This window comes from Pseudophryne corroboree, chromosome 4 (genome assembly GCF_028390025.1).
Source record: "Pseudophryne corroboree isolate aPseCor3 chromosome 4, aPseCor3.hap2, whole genome shotgun sequence".
Taxonomy (NCBI): Eukaryota; Metazoa; Chordata; class Amphibia; order Anura; family Myobatrachidae; genus Pseudophryne; species Pseudophryne corroboree.
The window spans coordinates 199,489,430-199,502,640 of NC_086447.1; the positions used below are offsets into that span (position 1 = coordinate 199,489,430).

Below are 13,211 nucleotides of genomic sequence, written 5' to 3' on the forward strand. Positions count from 1 at the left end.
TCAATAACTTTTGAAGAAACATTCTCTGACATAGAAGATAAACCCCCTTAGCAATAACACTAAACATTCTCTGACGCAGTTTAGAAAAATAACGTTTAGTGCAACATTTTGTAAAATGGCCTCAATTTTAGGTGATCATGAAGTACAATGGGGCAGATGTATTAAGCCTGGAAAAGTGATAAGTGGAAGGTGACAACACACCAGCCAATCATTACAGGTTTGAAATATGACATTTAGGAGCCGATTGGCTGGTGTGTTATCACCTTCCACTTCTCCAGGCTTGATACATCTCCCCCCAATGCGCCTATCAAATATAAATATAATTTATTATTGTGATTTATTTATATACAGAGTACATACATAATCAAAACGGGAAAAAGGAAACTTACAGTTGAAGACAGTATGGGACAAGTACAGGGTAAATAAACATAGCTACATCAGCAGATAACACTGAAATAAGTATCAGGTGGTAGAGGACTGCTGGAGTTGGTGCAGTTGAAGATTATTAAAGTAAGAGAAAGGATAAGCACATGAGGGAAGACGGCCCTACTCGTGAGAGCTTACATTCTAAAGGGGTGGGGTAGACAGACAGAGGTGACACAGACAGGGTACACAGAGAGCATGGAACAGAGGGTTAGGATGAGATTTGGCTGGGTTTGGTGAAGAAGTGGGTCTTGAGAGCCCGTTTGAAGTTTTGTAGAGAGGTGGAGAGTCTGAGGGGGAGAGGTAGGGAATTCCAGAGAATTGGAGCAGCACGTGAAAAATCTTAAAGGTAGGAAGTAATCAGTAGACAGGAGAGTCGGCGTGCATTAGCAGAGCGAAGAGGACGGGTGGAAGTGTAGGGGGAGATAAGGTCAGAGATGTAAATGGGAGAGGAGTGGGTGGGGGCTTTGTAAGTGAGTGTGAGAAGCTTGAAATTATTCTGAAAGGGAAGGGAAGCTAGTGAAGGTCTTGTAGGAGAGGAGAGGTGGACGTAGTGCGTTTGGTGAGGAAAATGAGCTGGGCAGCAGCATTGAGGATAGATTGGATGGAGAGAGGTATTTGTCAGGAATGCCAGTTAGAAGGAGATTACAGTAGTCCAGTATGTAGATGACCAGTGAGTGGATAAGGGTCTTCGTAGCATCCTGGGTCAGAAAGGGTCTGATCCTGGAAATATTTTTCAGATGAAAACGGCAGGTTTGTGAGAGGCGCTGAATGTGTTGTTTGAAGGAAAGGAGGAGTCATGGATTACTCCAAGCGCACTTGGGGGCTAGAGGAGATAGTAGTGCCATCAGTAGATAATGAGATTGTGGGAGGGAGGGAAGATGATCAGCTCAGTCTTAGATAATAAGAATTTACTTACCGATAATTCTATTTCTCGTAGTCCGTAGTGGATGCTGGGGACTCCGTCAGGACCATGGGGTTTAGCGGCTCCGCAGGAGACAGGGCACAATAATAAAAGCTTTAGGATCAGGTGGTGTGCACTGGCTCCTCCCCCTATGACCCTCCTCCAAGCCTCAGTTAGGATACTGTGCCCGGACGAGCGTGCATAATAAGGAAGGATATTGAATCCCGGGTAAGACTCATACCAGCCACACCAATCACACCGTACAACCTGTGATCTGAACCCAGTTAACAGTATGATAACAACGAAGGAGCCTCTGAAAAGATGGCTCACAACAAGAATAACCCGATTTTTGTAACAATAACTATGTACAAGTATTGCAGACAATCCGCACTTGGGATGGGCGCCCAGCATCCACTACGGACTACGAGAAATAGAATTATCGGTAAGTAAATTCTTATTTTCTCTAACGTCCTAAGTGGATGCTGGGGACTCCGTCAGGACCATGGGGATTATACCAAAGCTCCCAAACGGGCGGGAGAGTGCGGATGACTCTGCAGCACCGAATGAGAGAACTCCAGGTCCTCCTCAGTCAGGGTGTGCCCCTGACCAAGTAGCAGCTCGGCAAAGTTGTAAAGCCGAGACCCCTCGGGCAGCCGCCCAAGATGAGCCCACTTCCTTGTGGAATGGGCTTTTACTGATTTTGGCTGTGGCAAGCCTGCCACAGAATGTGCAAGCTGAATTGTACTACAAATCCAGCGAGCAATCGTCTGCTTAGAAGCAGGAACACCCATCTTGTTGGGTGCATACAGGCTAAACAGCGAGTCAGATTTTCTGACTCCAGTCGTCCTGGAAACATATATTTTCAGGGCCCTGCCAACGTCAAGTAACTTGGAGTCCTCCAAGTCCCTAGTAGCCGCAGGTACCACAATAGGTTGGTTCATGTGAAAAACAGAAAACACCTTAAGGAGAAATTGAGGACGAGTCCTCAATTCTGCCCTGTCAGAATGAAAAATTAAGTAAGGGCTTTTATATGATAAAGCCGCCCATTCTGACACACGCCTGGCTGAAGCCAGGGCTAATAGAATCTTCACCTTCCATGTGAAATATTTTAATTCCACAGTGGTGAGTGGATCAAACCAATGTGACTTTAGGAAACTCAAAACAACATTGAGATCCCAAGGTGCCACTGGGGGCACAAAAGGAGGCTGTATATGCAGTACCCCTTTTACAAACGTCTGAACTTCAGGCACTGAAGCCAGTTCTTTCTGGAAGAAATTCGACAGGGTCGAAATTTGAACCTTAATGGACCCTAATTTTAGGCCCATAGACAGTCCTGTTTTCAGTTAATGTAGGAAAACGACCCAGTTGGAATTCCTCTGTAGGGACCTTCTTGGCCTCACACCACGCAACATATTTTCGCCCAATGCGGTGAAAATGTTTTGCGGTTACATCCTTCCTGGCTTCGACCAGGGTAGGGATGACTTCATCTGGAATGCCCTTTCAGGATCCGGCGTTCAACTGCCATGCCGTCAAACGCAGCCGCGGTAAGTCTTGGAACAGACAAGGCCCCTGCTGGAGCAGGTCCTTTCTTAAAGGTAGAGGCCACGGTTCTTCCGTGAGCATCTCTTGAAGTTCCGGGTACCAAGTCCTTCTTGACCCATCCGGAACCACGAGTATCGTTCTTACTCATCTCCTTCTTATGATTCTCAGTACTTTTGGTATGAGATGCATAGGAGGGTACACATACCCTGACTGGTACACCCACAGTGTTACCAGAGCGTCCATCGCTATTGCCCGAGGGTCCCTTGACCTGGCGCAATATTTGTCTAGTTTTTTGTTCAGGCGGGACGCCATCATGTCCACCTTTGGTTTTTCCCAACGGTTTACAATCATGTGGAAGACTTCCCGCTGAAGTCCCCACTCTCCCGGGTGGAGGTTATGCCTGCTGAGGAAGTTTGCTTCCCAGTTTTCCACTCCCGGAATTAACACTGCTGAGAGTGTTATCACATGATTTTTCGCCCAGCGAAGAATCCTTGCAGTTTCTGCCATTTCCCTCCTGCTTCATGTGCCGCCCTGTCTGTTTACGTGGGCGACTGCCGTGATGTTGTCCCACTGGATCAATACCGGCTGACCTTGAAGCAGAGGTCTTGCTAAGCTTAGAGCCTTGTAAATTGCCCTTAGCTCCCGTATATTTATGTGGAGAGAAGTCTCCAGACTTGATCACACTCCCTGGAAATTTTTTCCTTGTGTGACTGCTCCCCAGCCACTCAGGCTGGCATCCGTGGTCACCAGGACCCAGTCCTGAATGTCGAATCTGCGGCCCTTTCATAGATGAGCACTCTGCAGCCACCGCAGAAGAAAACACCCTCGTCCTTGGAGACAGGGTTATCCGCTGATGCATCTGAAGATGCGATCCGGACCATTTTCCCAGCAGATTCCACTGAAAGGTTCTTGCGTGAAATCTACCGAATGGGATCGCTTTGTAAGAAACCACCATTTTTCACAGGACCCTTGTGCAATGATGCACTGATACTTTTCCTGGTTTTAGGAGGTTCCTGACTAGCTCGGATAACTCCCTGGTCTTCTTCTCCGGGAGAAAACATCCTTTTCTGGACTGTGTCCAGAATCATTCCTAGGAACATTAGACGTGTCGTCGGAAAAAGCTGCGATTTTGGAATATTTAGAATCCACTCGTGCTGTCGTAGAACTACTTGAGATAGTGCTACTCCGACCGCCAACTGTTCTCTGGACCTTGCCCTTATCAGGAAAGCGTCCATATTTCTTTTAGGAAGAATCATCATTTCGGCCATTACCATGGTAAAGACCCGGGGTGCCGTGGACAATCCAAACGGCAGCGTCTGAACGGATAGTGACAGTTCTGTACCACGAACCTGAGATACCCTTGGTGAGAAGGGCAAAATTTGGACATGTAGGTAAGCGTCCCTGATATCCAGTGACACCATATCGTCCTGGTTCGCTATCACTGCTCTGAGTGACTCCATCTTGATTTGAACCCTTGTATGTAATTGTTCAAATCTTTTAGATGTCACCGAGCCGTTTGGCTTCAGTACCACAATATAGTGTGGAATAATACCCCTTCCCTTGTTGTAGGAGGGGTACTTTGATTATCACCTGCTGGGAATACAGCCTGTGAATTTTTTTCCAATACTGCCTCCCTGTCGGAGGGAGACGTTGGTAAAGCAGACTTCAGGAACTTGTGAGGGGAAGACGTCTCGAATTTCCAATGTACACCTGGGATACTACGTGTAGGATCCAGGAGTCCACTTGCGAGTGAGCCCACTGCGTGCTGAAACTCTTGAGATGACCCCCCCCACCGCACCTGAGTCCGCTTGTATGGCCCCAGCGTCATGCTGCGGACTTGGCAGAAGCTGTGGAGGACTTCTGTTCCTGGGAATGGGCTGCCTGCTGCAGTCTTCTTCCCTTTCCTCTAACCCTGGGCAGATATGACTGGCCTTTTGCCCGCCTGCCTTTATGGGTACGAAAGGACTGAGACTGAAAAGACTGTGTCCTTTTCTGCTGAGATGTGACTTGGGGTAACAAAAGTGGATTTTCCAGCTGTTGCCATGGCCACCAGGTCCGATGGACCGCCCCTTTATACGGCAATACTTCCATGTGCCGTCTGGAATCTGCATCACCTGACCACTGTCGTGTCTATAAACATCGTCTGGCAGATATGGACATCACATCTACTCTTGATGCCAGAATGCAAATATCCCTCTGCGCATCTCGCATATATAGAAATGCATCCTTAAAATGCTCTATAGTCAATAAAATATTGTTCCTGTCAAGGGTATCAATATTTTCAGTCAGGAAATCCGACCAAGCCCCCCCAGCGCTGCACATCCAGGCTGAGGCGATTGCTGGTCGTAGTATAACACCAGTATGTGTGTATATACTTTTTAGGATATTTTTCAGCTTCCTATCAGCTGGCTCTTTGAGGGCGGCCGTATCTGGAGACGGTAACGCCACTTGTTTTTATAAGCGTGTGAGCGCCTTATCCACCCTAAGGTGTGTTTCCCAACTCGCCCTCACTTCTGGCGGGAAAGGGTATACCTCCAATAATTTTCTATCGGAGGAAACCCACGTATCATCACACACTTTAATTTATCTGATTCAGGAAAAACTACAAGTAGATTATTCCCACCCTACATAATACCCTTATTTGTGGTACTTGTAGTATCAGAAATATGTAACACCTCCTTCATTGCCCTTAACATGTAACGTGTGGCCCTAAAGGAAAATACGTTTGTTTCTTCACCGTCGACACTGGTCAGTGCTCGTGTCTGTGTCGACCAACTGAGGTAAATGGGCGTTTTTACAAGCCCCTGACGGTGTCTGAGACGCCTGGACAGGTACTAATTTGTTTGCCGGCCGTCTCATGTCGTCAACCGACCTTGCATCGTGTTGACATTATCACGTAATTCCTAAATAAGCCATCCATTCCGGTGTCGACTCCCTAGAGAGTGACATCACCAATACAGGCAATTTGCTCCGCCTCCTCACCAACATCGTCCTCCTACATGTCGACACACACGTACCGACACACAGCACACACACAGGGAATGCTCTGATAGAGGACAGGACCCCACTAGCCCTTTGGGGAGACAGAGGGAGAGTTTGCCAGCACACACCAAAAACGCTATAATTATACAGGGACAACCCCTTATACAAGTGTTTTCCCTTATAGCATTTTCACATATGTAATCATATCGCCAAATAAGTGCCCCCCCTCTCTGTTTTAACCCTGTTTCTGTAGTGCAGTGCAGGGGAGAGCCTGGGAGCCTTCCTCACAGCAGAGCTGAGCAGGAAAATGGCGCCGTGTGCTGAGGAGAATAGGCCCCGCCCCCTAAAACGGCGGGCTCTTCTCCCGGAGTTTGTGAGATCTGGCAGGGGTTAAATACATCCATATAGCCTCAAGGGCTATATGTGATGTATTTTAGCCATAAAAAAGGTATAATACATTGCTGCCCAGGGCGCTCCCCCCAGCGCCCTGCACCCTCAGTGACCGCTGGTATGAAGTGTGCTGACAACAATGGCGCACAGCTGCAGTGCTGTGCGCTACCTTATGAAGACTGAAAGTCTTCTGCCGCCTGTTTCTGGACCTCTGGACCTCTTCAACTTCGGCATCTGCAAGGGGGGTCGGCGGCACGGCTCCGGGACGAACCCCAGGGTGAGACCTGTGTTCCGACTCCCTCTGGAGCTAATGGTGTCCAGTAGCCTAAGAAGCAAATCCATCCTGCACGCAGGTGAGTTTACTTCTCTCCCCTAAGTCCCTCGTAGCAGTGAGCCTGTTGCCAGCAGGACTCACTGAAAATAAAAAACCTAACTTAAACTTTTATTCTAAGCAGCTCAGGAGAGCCACCTAGATTGCACCCTTCTCGGCCGGGCACAAAGATCTAACTGAGGCTTGGAGGAGGGTCATAGGGGGAGGAGCCAGTGCACACCACCTGATCCTAAAGCTTTTATTATTGTGCCCCGTCTCCTGCGGAGCCGCTAAACCCCATGGTCCTGACGGAGTCCCCAGCATCCACTTAGGACGTTAGAGAAATGTTAAGATTAAGAAAGTACTGGGACATCAAAACATATAGCAGAGAGACAGTTGGAGATTTGAGTGAGTAGAGTAGGGGAGAGGTCCGGAGAGGAAAGATAGATTTGAGTGTAATCAGCATAGAGAGGATATTGGAAATAAAAAGAGCTAATTAGCTTACCTAGTGAGGATGTATAGAGATAAAAGAAGATGACCAAGGACAGAGCCTTGGGGTACACCTACAGTTAGTGGAAGTGAGGGGGAGGTGAAGTCATGAGAGGAGACAGAGAATGAACGGTCAGAGAGGTAGGAAGACTGCCAAGAGAGGGCAGTATCACGCAGACCAATGTAGTGAAGGATTTGCAGTAGAAGAGGGTGGTCCACAGTTCCAAAAGCAGCAGAGAGATCCAGAAGAATAAGTAGAGTAGATGCCCTTAGATTTAGCAGCATGGAGGTCATTGCAGACTTTTGTAATGGCAGTTTCAGTGGAGTGGAGAGGACGGAAGCCAGACTGGAATGGGTCAAGCAGTGAGTGTGAGGAAAGAAAGGAAGTAAGGTGGTTGCAGACAATACGCTCAAGGAGTTTGGAGGCAAAAAGGGAGAAGAGAGATCGGTAGTTGGAGAGTGTGTTTGGATCAAGGGTAGGTTTTTTAAGAATAAGAGAGATGAGTGCATACTTGAAGGCAGAGGGGACAGTGCCCGATGAGAGCGAGAGATTGAGAAGATGGGAACAGGCAGAAGGAGAGAGGTAGCGGAGGAGGCGGGAGGGTATAGGGTCAAGAGGGGAGGTGGTAAGGGGAGAGAAGCAAATGAGGGCCATGACTTCCTCACCAGATGCATAGGAGAAAGATGTCGGAGTTGGTGAAAGGGATGGGGAGGCGTGGTAAGTTACGTATATCTATCTACCTATATATACACAAACACTTATTTTGCACACATATACTCACACGTGTGTTAAAAAAAAATAAGATTTTACTCACCGGTAAATCTATTTCTCGTAGTCCGTAGTAGATGCTGGGGACTCCGTAAGGACCATGGGGATTAGCGGCTCCGCAGGAGACTGGGCACAACTAAAGAAAGCTTTAGGACTACCTGGTGTGCACTGGCTCCTCCCACCAAAACCCTCCTCCAGATCTCAGTTAGGATACTGTGCCCTGAAGAGCTGACACAAATAGGAAGGATTTTGAATCCCGGGTAAGACTCATACCAGCCACACCAATCACACCGTATAACTCGTGATACAATACCCAGTTAACAGTATGATAACAACTGAGCCTCTCAACAGATGGCTCAACAATAACCCTTTAGTTAGGCAATAACTATATACAAGTATTGCAGACAATCCGCACTTAGGATGGGCGCCCAGCATCCACTACGGACTACGAGAAATAGATTTACCGGTGAGTAAAATCTTATTTTCTCTAACGTCCTAAGTGGATGCTGGGGACTCCGTAAGGACCATGGGGATTATACCAAAGCTCCCAAACGGGCGGGAGAGTGCGGATGACTCTGCAGCACCGAATGAGCAAACTCTAGGTCCTCCTTAGCCAGGGTATCAAACTTGTAGACTCTTGCAAGAGTGTTTGACCCCGACCAAGTAACAGCTCGGCAAATTTGTAAAGCCGAGACCCCTCGGGCAGCCGCCCAAGAAGAGCCCACTTTCCTCGTGGAATGGGCTTTTACAGATTTAGGGTGCGGCAGTCCAGCCGCAGAATGTGCAAGTTGAATCGTGCTACAGATCCAGCGAGCACTAGTCTGCTTAGAAGCAGGAGCACCCAGCTTGTTGGGTGCATACAGGATAAATAGCGAGTCAGTCTTTCTGACTCCAGCCGTCCTGGAAACATATTTTTCAGGGCCCTGACTACGTCCAGAAAACTTGGAATCCTGCAAGTCCCAAGTAGCTGCAGGCACCACAATAGGTTGGTTCACATGAAAAACTGATACCACCTTAGGAAGGAATTGGGAACGAGTCCTCAATTCCACCTTATCCATATAAAATACAGATAAGGGCTTTTGCATGACAAAACCGCCAATTCTGATACACGCCTGGCCGACGCCAAGGCCCACAGCATGAACACTTTCCACGTGAGGTATTGTAGCTCCACGGATTTAAGTGGCTCAACTCAATGCGACTTCAGGAAATCCAACACTACGTTGAGATCCCACGGTGCCACTGGAGGCACAAACGGGGGCTGACTATGCAGCACTCCCTTAACAAAAGTCCGAACTTCAGGCAGTGAAGCCAGTTCTATTTTTGGGAGAAAATCGATAGAGCCGAAATCTGGACCTTCATGGAACCCAATTTTAGGCCCATAGTCTCCTCTGACTGTAGGAAGTGCAGAAATCGACCTAGCTGACATTTCTCCTTTGGGGCCTTCCTGGCCTCACAGCACGCAACATATTTCCACCATATGCGGTGATAATGGTTTGCGTTCACTTCTTTCCTAGCTTTAAATAGCGTAGTGAAACTTCCTCCGGAATGCCCTTTTCCTTCAGGATCCGGCGTTCAACCGCCATGCCGTCAAACGCAGCCGCGGTACGTCTTGGAACAGACAGGCCCCCTGCTGCAGCAGGTCCTGTCTGAGCGGCAGAGGCCATGGGTCCTCTGAGATCATTTCTTGGAGTTCTGGTTACCAAGCTCTTCTTGGCCAACCCGGAACAATGAGTATAGTTCTTACTCCTCTCCTTCTTATTATTCTCATTACCCTGGGTAAGAGAGGCAGAGAAGGGAACACCTACACCGACTGGTACACCCACAGTGTTACCAGAGCGTCCACAGCTATCGCCTGAGGGTCCCTTGACCTGGCGCAATATTTTTGTAGGTTTTTGTTGAGGCGGGACGCCATCATGTCCACCTGTGGCCTTTCCCAATGGTGTACAATCATTTGGAAAACTTCTGGATGAAGTCCCCACTCTCCCGGGTGGAGGTCGTGTCTTCTGAGAAAGTCTGCTTCTCAGTTGTCCACTCCGGGAATGAACACTGCTGACAGTGCTCACACATGATTTTCCGCCCATCGGAGAATCCTTGTGGCTTCTGCCATCGCCATCCTGCTTCTTGTGCCGCCCTTTCGGTTTACATGAGCGACCGCCGTGATGTTGTCTGACTGGATCAGCACCGGCCGGTGTTGAAGCAGGGGTCTAGCCTGACTTAGGGCATTGTAAATGGCCCTTAGTTCCAGAATATTTATGTGTAGGGAAGTCTCCTGACTTTTCCATAGCCTTGGAAGTTTCTTCCCTGTGTGACTGCCGCCCAGCCTTGAAGGCTGGCATCCGTGGTCACCAGGACCCAGTCCTGTATGCCGAATCTGCGGCCCCCTAGAAGATGAGCACTCTGCAGCCACCACAACAGCGACACCCTGGCCCTTGGAGACAGGGTTATCCGCCGATGCATCTGAAGATGCGACCCGGACCACTTGTCCAACAGATCCCACTGGAAAATCCTTGCATGGGACCTGGCGAATGGAATTTCTTCGTAAGAAGCTACCATCCTTCCCAGGGCTCGCGTGCATTGATGCACCGACACCTGTATACGTATTAGGAGGTCTCTGTCTAGAGACGACAACTCCTTGGACTTCTCCTCCAGGAGAAACCCTTTTTATCCTGTTCTGTGTCCAGAACCATACCCATGAACAGTAGACGCGTCGTAGGAACCAGCTGCGACTTTGGAATATTCAGAATCCAGCCGTGCTGTTGTAGCACTTCCCGAGATAGTGCTACTCCGCCGAACAACTGCTCCCTGGACCTCGCCTTTATAAGGAGATCGTCCAAGTACGGGATAATTATTTCGGCCATTACCTTGGTAAATACCTCTGTGCCGGGGACCGACCAACGGCAACGTCTGGAATTAGTAATGACAATCCTGTACCACAATTTTGAGGTACCCCTGGTGAAGAGGGTAAATAGGGACATGCAGGTAAGCATCCTTGATGTCCAGTGATACCATGAAACTCTCCAGGCTTGCAATAATCGTCCTGAGCGATTCCATTTTGAACTTGAACCTTCGTATATAAGTGTTCAAGGCATTCAATTTTAGAATGGGTCTCACCGAACCGTCTGGTTTCGGTACCACAACATTTTGGAATAGTAACCCCGGCCTTGTTGAAGGAGGGGTACCTTGATTTCACCTGCTGGAAGTACAGCTTGTGAATTGCCGCCAGTACTACCTTTCTCCGAGGGCAGCAGGCAAGGCTGGTGTGAGGTAACGGCGAGGGGGAGTCGCCTCGAACTCCAGCCTGTATCCCTGTGATACTATTTGCAGAACCTAGGGATCCACCTGTGGGCAACCCCACTGGTCCCTGAAGTTCCCGAGACGCGCCCCTACCGCACCCGTCTCCACCTGTGGAGCCCCAACGTCATGCGGTGGACTCAGAGGAAGCAGGGGAAGATTTTTTAATCCTGGGAACTGGCTGCTGGTGCAGCTTTTTCCTTCTTCCCTTGTCTCTGTGCAGAAAGGAAGCGCCTTTGACCCGCTTGCTTTTCTGAAGCCGAAAGGACTGTACCTGAAAATACAGTGCTTTCTTAGGCTGTGAGGAAACCTGAGGTAAAAAATTTTCTTCCCAGCTGTTGCTGTGGATACGAGGTCCCAGAGACCATCCCCAAACCATTCCTCACCCTTATAAGGCAGAATCTCCATGTGCCTTTTATAGGCAGCATCACCTGTCCACTGCCGGGTTTCTAATACCCTCCTGGCAGAATGGACATTGCATTAATTCTGGATGCCAGCCGGCAAATATCCCTCTGTGCATCCTTTATATCTAAGACGACATCTTTAATATGCTCTATGTTAGCAAACTATTATCCCTGTCTTAGAGTTTTAATATTATCTGACTGGGTATCAGACCACGCTGCAGCAGCACTATTTATGCTGAGGCAATTGCAGGTCTCAGTATATAACCTGAGTGTGTATTTACAGACTTCAGGATAGCCTCCTGCTTTTTATCAGCAGTCTCCTTCAAGGTGGCCGTATCCTAAGACGGCAGTGCCACCTTTTTTGACAAACGTGTGAGCGCCTTTTATCCACCCTAAGGGATATCTCCCAACGTGACCTATCCTCTGGCGGGAAAGGGTACGCCATCAGTAACTTTTTTGAAATTACCAGTTTCTTATCGGGGGAACCCACGCTACTTTACACACTTCATTCATTCATCTGATGGGGGAACAAAACACTGGCTGCTTTTTCTCCCCAAAAATAAAACCCCTTTTATGTGGTACTTGGGTTCATGTCAGAAATGCGTAACACATTTTTCATTGCCGAGATCATGTAACGGATGTTCCTAGTGGATTGTGTATATGTCTCAACCTCGTCGACACTGGAGTCAGACTCCGTCTCGACATCTGTGTCTGCCATCTGAGGTAACGGGCGCTTTTTTGAGCCCCTGATGGCCTTTGAGACGCCTGGGCAGGCGCGGGCTGAGAAGCCGGCTGTCCCACCGCTGTTTTACGTCATCCAGCCTTCTATGTAAGGAGTTGACATTGTCTGTTAATACCTTCCACCTATCCATCCACTCTGGTGTCGGCCCCACAGGGGGCGACATCCCATTTATCGGCCTCTGCTCCACCTCCACGTAACCTTCCTCATCCCACATGTCGACACAGCCGTACCGACACAGCACACACACAGGGAATGCTCATACCAATCACACCGTATAACTTGTGATAACAATCCAGTAAACAGTATGACAATAACATAGCATCAGTTCACGCCCGATGCAACAATAACGTAAACCTTATTGAAGCAATAACTATATACAAGTATTGCAGAAGTCGTCCGCACTTGGGACGGGCGCCCAGCATCCTCTACGGACTACGAGAAATAGATTTACCGGTAAGTAAAATCTTATTTTCTCTAACGTCCTAGAGGATGCTGGGGACTCCGTAAGGACCATGGGGATTATAACAAAGCTCCCAAACGGGCGGGAGAGTGCGGATGACTCTGCAGCACTGATTGAGCAAACATGAGGTCCTCCTCAGCCAGGGTATCAAACTTATAGAATTTTGCAAAGGTGTTTGTACCCGACCAAGTAGCAGCTCGACACAGCTGTAGTGCCGAGACCCCTCGGGCAGCCGCCCAAGAAGAGCCCCCTTTCCTAGTGGAATGGGCCTTGATCGATTTAGGTAACGGCAATCCTGCCGTAGAATACGCCTGCTGAATCGTGTTACAGATCCAGCGAGCAAGAGTCTGCTTTGAAGCAGGGCCGCCAAGCTTGTTGGCTGCATACAGAACAAACAGTGCTTCTGTTTTTCGGACTCTAGCCGTCCTGGCTACATAAATTATCAAAGCCCTGACCACATCAAGGGACTCGGAATCCTCTAAGTCCCGTGTAGCCACAGGCACCA

General features: G+C 48.7%; 1 protein-coding gene across 13 annotated transcripts in view; it reads right to left on the reverse strand.

Annotated features, from left to right (window-relative positions):
* The window catches only part of GIGYF2 (GRB10 interacting GYF protein 2), a 452,656-nt gene that overhangs the window by 178,656 nt on the left and 260,789 nt on the right, over positions 1-13,211 (reverse strand). The window lies entirely within an intron of this gene.